At 44.2% G+C, this 8,461-nt stretch overlaps 1 pseudogene; it reads left to right on the top strand.

Moving 5' to 3' along the window:
* The first annotated feature begins 405 nt into the window (after window positions 1–405).
* LOC130297167 (U2 spliceosomal RNA) lies at window positions 406–572 on the top strand (annotated as a pseudogene).
* Window positions 573–8,461: the final 7,889 nt, after the last annotated feature.

The following is an 8,461-nucleotide window of genomic DNA, read 5'->3' as shown; positions in this document are numbered from 1 at the left end:
AAGGTGTCTGGCAGTGTCTCTTCCCATTAAAGATATATGCATAATTGGCTGAGCTGTCCATGCATGAGTGAGATCAGGTGAGATAGCTGTCAGCTGGCATCTATCTATGTGTATGGCCAGCTCAAGTATATCCTTGGATAAAATCAATACTGATATAAGGATTGCATAGGAAACAGTGCACTAATGAGGTGCAGCTCGGCTCCCATTGAGGTGAATGAGCTGCAGTAACATGGCATGGCCACCATACAATGTATGGAGCTGAGGCTTCCAGCTCTGGTTATTGTGTACGATCAGGTGCCACGACTGTGGAGAATAGCTGTACGGTGGGGGTGCTGGGTGTTGGCAGCCTACTGAGCAGCTATTGGGGGCTTATTCAGAGGATCCGAATGATAGGCCATCAGTGACATCGCTTCTCGGCCTTTTGGCTAAGATCAAGTGTCGTATCTGTTCTTATCAGTTTCAGCTGGTGACCTGAAGTGCCGGTATTGGGCTGGTGGGGATGGTTGCTACATGGAGGGAGCAGGTGTACCAGTGCATTCCGGGGCTGGTTATAAGGAATCAGCTCAACGGCTGCCCCGATGTGACCTGTTGCCTCTGGGTCTCAGCATGAGGCTGAGAGGGTCTAGAGCCGCGGTACTTTAGTGCCTCGGGGAGTGGTGACCCCGAGGTGCTGAAACTCACTGGGATAATTGGCTCACTGAGTTGAAGCACGGGCACCATGATCTCTTCACCTTTGTGGCACTCACCTCTTGATTCCCGGCCTTCTGGCTAGGATCAAAGACATTTTTATAGATCCGGCCAGATGTCCGGGCAGTATATCTGCACACATGAACTTATTTATTTCTTTTTGTCACTGTGTCACTTTTTGCGTGTTGTGTGTCCACTGGATTGTTAGGATGCGGTAGCCCTTCTGGGGGTCCCTCCTAGCGGTCTAGGGGAGGTGTGTGTGGCCATTAGGTTCTGCACCTCCCTGCAAAAACCCCGGGTACTCTTGCATGGGCAGGGTACCGACCGTTTACGGCTCTGCAGGAAGATACCTTGGCTAACACCAAGGGGGATGCAAGGAGCATTTGTGGTCCCTTAGTAGCTTCGGTGAAAAGGGACATCAAATCTGGATCCAGACAGGTACCTTTTGGTCCGGAGGCGAAGGGTAAGGTTTGTTGGGGGGCCTCTCTCCTGTCGGAGAAGGGCTTCCCATAGACCGCATCCTTTGTGTAAATTTTTTTTAGTGTAACACGCATGCACTTTTTCTTGCACTTTGCGTGATTTGAGAGCAAGTTCCTCAGCTCTTAGATAAAAAAAAAAATTATAGTAATAAAGTAATTGTACAGTTGTGGCATCCTTTACCCCCACTCCCCCTCTCCCTCTCAACTCTATTCCGACTGCTTCTGCTCGGTTCCTTCCCCCTCCATTCTCCCCTTTTGTGTCTTGTCTATGTGTGGTTCTTTTCCTTTTCTTTTTTCTTTTTTGGTTTACATTGGTAGTGTATTAGGCCTCCCAACCAGCCTGACCCATTTAGACTTAGGTTGTAATATGCTAGTTTGAGTGGCTGGGGCCTGGTTTGGATGGCATTGGTTCCAGCGATTGCCTACTCTAGACCCTTAAATGGACACTCGAATGAGACATCGCTCCCCACCACGTTGGCTAGATGTCCTTGATTGTTTGTTTATTTCTTTCACATTGTCAAAGGTTCCCCCGACCTTGCTAGTTATACGTTATCCCCGCTGTCTCTCTCTATCTGGCCTTCACCTATGGCATCATGGCCTACGTCAGTGTACTGCATTGACTAGGTCTTACTAGCTTGCCTATTTAGTACTATCCAGCGCATGATGGTGATTGTTTATACTTTAGTACTGATTGCATGGAATCCTGATACCAGCTATCTGTATTCGATTGCCCGCTTCTACCGCCCTGGGGCGGATGTTGTATATGTTATCAATGTTTAATAAATCTTTTGAACCGTAAAAAAGTAATTGTACAGGATTAGAAAAAGATGGGTGTTTTTTTCTTTCCCCAAAACAGCACCACATCTATTCACAGGTCAACCACATTCACTTTAATGGAGGTGTGCAGCAATACCATTCACAATCCAACATTGCAATCATGTATTTTTTCTTAGGCTGCACAACCCCGTTAAGCATTATCAATTGTGACTTGAAGTACTGCGCAATAGACACATGTTAGAGGCCCTTGTATGTTATATATGCATGTTTTCCTCCTGCTGTATAATGCAACATTTGTTCATACAGCCCCTCAGGCAAAAAATTGTCAGCCATTCCTGGATAATTTATTATGTACTTTGCACTGAAATAACCCCAGATAGATATTTGCTACATGTACAGTATATTAAGAGTATATTAAGTACAGTATTTGTTCATGGATCCACTAATTTATTTCTAGATGATGATATATTACTTTTTCTATTTACCCCCTGGAAGTTGCATTATCTTTTGCTCCCAAATGGAGTAATACTCTTCTATGACCTACAAAGGTGAGTAGGGCCTGTGAATTGGTACTTGGATACTCTTCCCATAATTATGTTATGGCTTTAGTTCTACCGTATATACTCGAGTATAAGCCGAGTTTTTCAGCACGATTTTTCGTGCTGAAAACGCCCCCATCGGCTTATACTCGAGTGAACTCTCCGCCTGTCAATCCCTTCTCAGTGGTCTTCAACCTGCAGACCTCTAGATCTTGCAAAACTACAACCCCCAGCATGCTCGGACAGCCATCTGCTGTCCGCGCATGCTGGGAGTTGTAGTTTTGAAACATCTGGAGGTCCGCAGGTTGAAGACTACTGCGGCCTTCGTCATCATCCAGGCTGTCCATTTTCACCAGGAGGCCCTCTTCTCCGCTCCGGGCCGGCCCCGGCCTAGTGACGTTGCCTTGACGACGATGCACAGGGACGTCCCTGCGCTTGAACGTCCCTGTGCGACGTCGTCAAGGCAACGTCACTAGTTCGGGGCTGGGTCCGGACCGCGGAGAAAATGGCCTCCCGGTGAAAATGGACAGCCTGGAACTACTAACCCTCCCCACCGGACGGTCCCTGCAGCATAGATGGCCCGGACCAGCTCACCCTTCCTTCCCACCGAGGGGAGCTGAGTAGAAAACTAAAGGGGGGTCTGGAGGATGACGCAGGCCACAGTGGTCTTCAACCTGCGGACCTCCAGATGTTTCAAAACTACAACTCCCAGGATGCTGGGAGTTGTAGTTTTGCAACATCTGGAGGTCCGCAGGTTGAAGACCACTGATGAAGGGATTGACAGGTGGTGATGATGAAGGGGGTTGATGATGACAGGGGTCTGGATGATGACATGGGGGGATTGATGTATTTCCCACCCTAGGCTTATAGTCGAGTCAATAACTTTTCCTGGGTTTTTGGGGTGAAATTTGGGGCCTCAGCTTATATTCGGGACTCGAGTAAATATGGTATTTTATCCATACAATCCTTTCTAGGTACATTTAAAATTATTTCCTCCATGCATACTGTTTATATTACAACCTAAAGGGCAATAAAATGAAACAATTCTAAAAAAACCCCCTAAAGAATAGAAGAAAGGGCAGAGCTTAGAGCGCTGTGCCCTGGCTGGGAGGCAGCTTGCTCTTTTTCTCTTTTTGCAGTAGAGATTAAGTAAAGGTAAGTTATTCATACACATTACACGTGTCAGGTAAACCTGTAGCTTATGTTGAGGCCTCCTGACCATCTAATGTATACGGTAGCCCTTCGACTATTGTCAGAGGGATAGAGGAATCAGATATTTTGGCTATTAATTGCTCTATCCTGTTGTTCTCAGGTAGATAAGTAGACGCCAGAGGAGTCTAGTAGCAACTTTTCTCCTGTCTCCATTGAAAACACAAGCCAAGCGTACATATATACTGTATGGGGGGGATTGGAAAGATTGTTGTAGGCTGAATGAGTTACCATATGTATGACCTGCTTAAGTATATGCTTGAATAATATATAATCATTACTGATATAGGGACTGCATAGGAAGCATAGTTATAGGGAGTGCCGAGCATGCATGTGTATGGGGAAAGATATCAGTTGGCCGAACAAGGGTTCAGCTGACAACTACAATATGTGTATGACCTCCTTATAGGTACCAAACACCTTATTCTAAAGATGTCTTCTTTGAGTTCAGTTGACTTTCAAAGGTGGAGAGAAGGATCAGGCGTGCTGGATATCTGCTACCCAACCCTTATATTCTTGGAGGGATAAGCCAGCACTAGAGCTGTCTGGCCATAACTTACCCCTCCTCACAGAGAACATATGAATACTGTGCCAAATGTTCACGTGTATGGGGAGGATGGGAGAGAAAATGTATAGGCACCTTAAACGCTAACCTAAGCTTCTGCAAGGAGTCCTGCAAGTCAAAAGTATGTCAGGCAGTAAGAGTAAGGAAGGTGACGCTAAACATCTCTTCCCAAAGATTTCCATAGATATTATTAAAAAAATGTAGACTAATGAAACGTACAACGCATGTGTGGTGGCCCAGTACAGGAGATGTTGCCCTGTACCCTTTCTCCACTGTCAGGCAGCCTCCTTCAGTGTTCCCAGGGCCCCTTGCACCTGTTTCCCCCCTGTACATATGTTCTGCAGTGTATTGTATTATAAAATGTGTTGTATCTTTAAGAGTTATGTCATGTGATTGTTACCCCGGAGGTACCAGTGACCAGGTGATCCCAAGAGTGACCTATGGCCTCCCTGCTAGTCTCCCCCATATAAGCCCTGGGTGGAGCTTCTCTCTCTTTGAGCTCTGCTCTTCTGCTGAGGTCCAGTGCAGTCTTGTCTAGTGTGTGTGTCCAGAGTGTTGGAGACCTCAAAGTCCAGTCCTGCAGCCGCCATCAAGTCAAGTAAGATAAAGTCACAGCTTTATGAGTCAAGTCAAGTCAGTCCCTGTCATCTGTCAAGTCAGCGTGGTCTGCATTCAATTGTCCAGTCCTACTACAAGTCCCAATAAGCCCTTAAGATCTCCCCGTCACTGGTCACGTCCTTGGGCCCTGGCTGAACTGTATAGACTTTACCATCTGTCTACCCTCAGTAAAGCTGCCGTTGTCTGTAACTTGGCGTCAGAGTCTTTATTGCCCCCGTGCCGAGCCCAGGATCCAGCGGTATACCTTCGGGTGGTTATAGGCTAAACCAAGCCCTGGTGTCACGAATACAAGGGGTTTATGCCATCTGCCCCTAGGGTAACAAAATTTGCCCTCATCACACCCTGCTACCACACATGTGCAGGAATGGTAAGCACCTCTATTTTTGGCTTTGGGTATGTGTTTTACCTGTTTGTAGATATAGCATCAAGCTGCTTATGGTGGGAAGTTTACACACACATCTAACAACTTTATTATTTATAACTGGTGACCAAAATGCAATGTTCCAGCCTTCCAGGATATACAGAGAATGATTCTCAAGCCTCTCCTAAACTTTGGATACAAATTTCCTAGATCCTCTATCCCATTTCCTATCATTCCCGAGAGAGAATTTTTGGGATAATATGGCTGGCACTGCGGGGAGGCACTTTGTGGTCCATTGTGCTAAATGGTTGTGTTGAGGAAGTATTTTGTGCTGGTATGGTAATGTGGTAATATGTAATATGGTAATAGGGTGTATGATATGCATTAGTTTGGCACTGTGCAACTAGTTTGGTAGTATTTGTTGTCTGTGGCGAGCTCCATAGCAAAAGTTTCCAAAGTCCTGATATAAACAATATCCCCATTAAATCAGTAAAAGTGGGGGGCAAAGTCAATAACTGGAGGCAAAGATAAATGGGTCCATCACTCTACATTTCAGTTATGGAGACCAGACTCATATCAGCGTCGGCCACCTGTGCATTCTCCACTAATCACCAGTAATTGGCACAATTTGTCAGTGACCTCCAGGAGGAGGCACCACAGATCCCAAGTGTCATTACAAGGAGCTGAGCCGGCATGGAAACCATTTACTAGATGTGTGAACATCTTGTCTTCTCCATGTCTACACCCAGCCCCCCATACCTTCTTTTTCCATCCTCCAATAATCCCCTCTTTGTTTTTCTTAATTCTCCTATGTACTATTAGCAGATGTTTCATAACTCACCATATTTAGCAACTGTCCGTGAAATAATGCGCCCCTTAGTGTTAATTATAAGGGAATTACAAGTCACCAGGGAGGTATGAGTCTATATGGAACAGGCTGGGAACCAAATGTTTTATGTGTGAGAAGGTGATGTCTTATATCTCATTGGTGTTTTTATGGGTACTTTCCCACGTGCTGTATTTTTCTGCATATTTGCTGCTGCATTTTTTTTTTCTCCTTTAAGTCAATGGGGGAAATTTATCAAAACCTGTGCAGAGGGCAAAGTTGCCCATAGCAACCAATCAGATCACTTCTTTTAATTTTCAGAGGCCTTGTTAAAAATGAAAGAAGCTATCTGATTGGTTCCTATGGGCAACTCAGCAACTTTTCCTCTGCACAGGTTTTGATAAATCTCCCCCAATGGGTAGCAAAATACGCAGCTGATTTTGCTACCTGTTGACTTCAATGGGTAGGAAAATACGCAGCAGCAAATACACAACAAAATACCGTGCCTTTTATAGAACAGCTACTGACTCAATTGATGTGAAGATAATAAAACTGGCCTAAAGGGTAGACCCAGGAATAAAAAAACATAACCTGCTCCTGTAGCCATTTATGGACTTTTTGGTTGTCATCAGAATGGAAGGAGAATGTGAAGGTAAAACTTAGATGGGTGCTAAGTTGCACATGGAGATAAAGAAGGCACAGCAGTAAATGGGCATAACATTAGGACCTTATATGACTACAAGTTTACAGTGAATTTCAGTTGTCCCAGTGCCCTTTGGTAACACAACATAATCATGGAATCTTTTATGTGGCCTGCTTACATTGTGTGGCCTTCAGTGCGGAACTGGTTGTGTCAACTATAGTAGGTAATGTTCTACTATACCTTTTAGCACTCTGATATAAGAAACTTGATGTCAAAGTTAATGGACATGGAATTTTTTAGTCCAAAAGTCATCTGCCCGGCAATTAAAGGGGTATGCGACAGGGGCTGTAAAGTTAGTGTAGTTCATAATATAGTGTCTGTACCTGTGTGTAACAGTTTTCTCACAATTCTTCTGTGATTTTCACTCCAATATTTATATCAGCATACAAAATGACTGCTGTCTCGGATTTTTCCCAGCTTGCAATGCAGTCGAGACCTGACTCACTAGTCAGCTGATGACAGGGAGCCTGTCTGCTTCAATGGGTGGAGAGAGCAATCTGCAAGTAATGCAACATCTGGAGGCACTCTGATTGAAAACCACAGGTCTGCAGCTCATTTATGTTTCAATGGGTGGGGTGGCTGATGTGTGGGAAGGAGGAAAATTGTATCATGGGATTTGTAGGCAAACAAGAAAACTGAAAACAGGAAATACAAGTTCACAGAAAGCTAGCCACAGTGTTCTGGTAATCTCACAGCATAGCCATTTAGCCCAAGACAAGCGCAGATCCTTTCTAAGCATGTCCATTACTGTCTGCCAGGTATGTATTAAATCGAATAATGCTGGATAACCCCTTTAAGCCTGACTAATGATGTAATGTCTCGGGCTGCACTGCAACCTGGGAAACCTGAGACAACACTAATTGTGTATGCTGTTAAAAATGAACACACAAGAAGGAATTGGAAGACCTCCATCAAACACAGGTACAGACACCATATTATGAACTACTCTAACCTTAGAGCCACTGTAGCATAGTCAAATAAAAAAAATCCTGGAATACCCCTTTAACTTTATTTTGCCTACATGTGATTAGACATGAAGGTGCAACTTTTTGCACCTTAACTGGCCATTGGCTGTAGCTGTGCCATAACAGTGGTGGCCAACAGTTCTTAAAATTGGCATTACGCATGGCTTCAGATATTATTGATCATGGATGCTTCCAATAGGCATGTGCTGGACATTTTAATAGTATGTCAATCAATATTTACAATGGGTATCTATTTTTCTCTTAAGCTTCTTTTAGGCCCTCCACTGGGCATCAGATACCAAATGTAAGCATTCATTATGAGCATATATTATTTTAGAAATACTATATTTTGCTAATTTATAAAAGAAGGGAATGTCTAGCGCCAACTCATGAAAAAAGAACTTCTTTATTCGGTTGCCATAGGAAACATCACATGGACTCAAGGAGCGTGACGCGTTTCGGCCCACAAGGCTTTAGTCATTTTGCTAAATTAGTATAGTTTTTGCATTTTCTTAGAACAGATTTTATGCCACGAAACTCTTGCTTCTTAGGTTATACCTGATCATTCACTCTGACCATATGTCTGTAATTCTACCTGTCAAGGATTTTGAAGACTTTCCCAATTAACCTTAGGTCACTGAATTCCCTGAATAGCCGCAATTTTCTTTGTGATCACATAATGGCGAGTTAAAACCTACTAAATATAGCTGCCGCACTCTGACCCTATAAGAA

This window comes from Hyla sarda, chromosome 12 (genome assembly GCF_029499605.1).
Source record: "Hyla sarda isolate aHylSar1 chromosome 12, aHylSar1.hap1, whole genome shotgun sequence".
Lineage (NCBI taxonomy): Eukaryota > Metazoa > Chordata > Amphibia > Anura > Hylidae > Hyla > Hyla sarda.
Note: the sequence above shows the minus strand (reverse complement) of the source record. Positions and strands in the feature narration are given on the sequence as shown.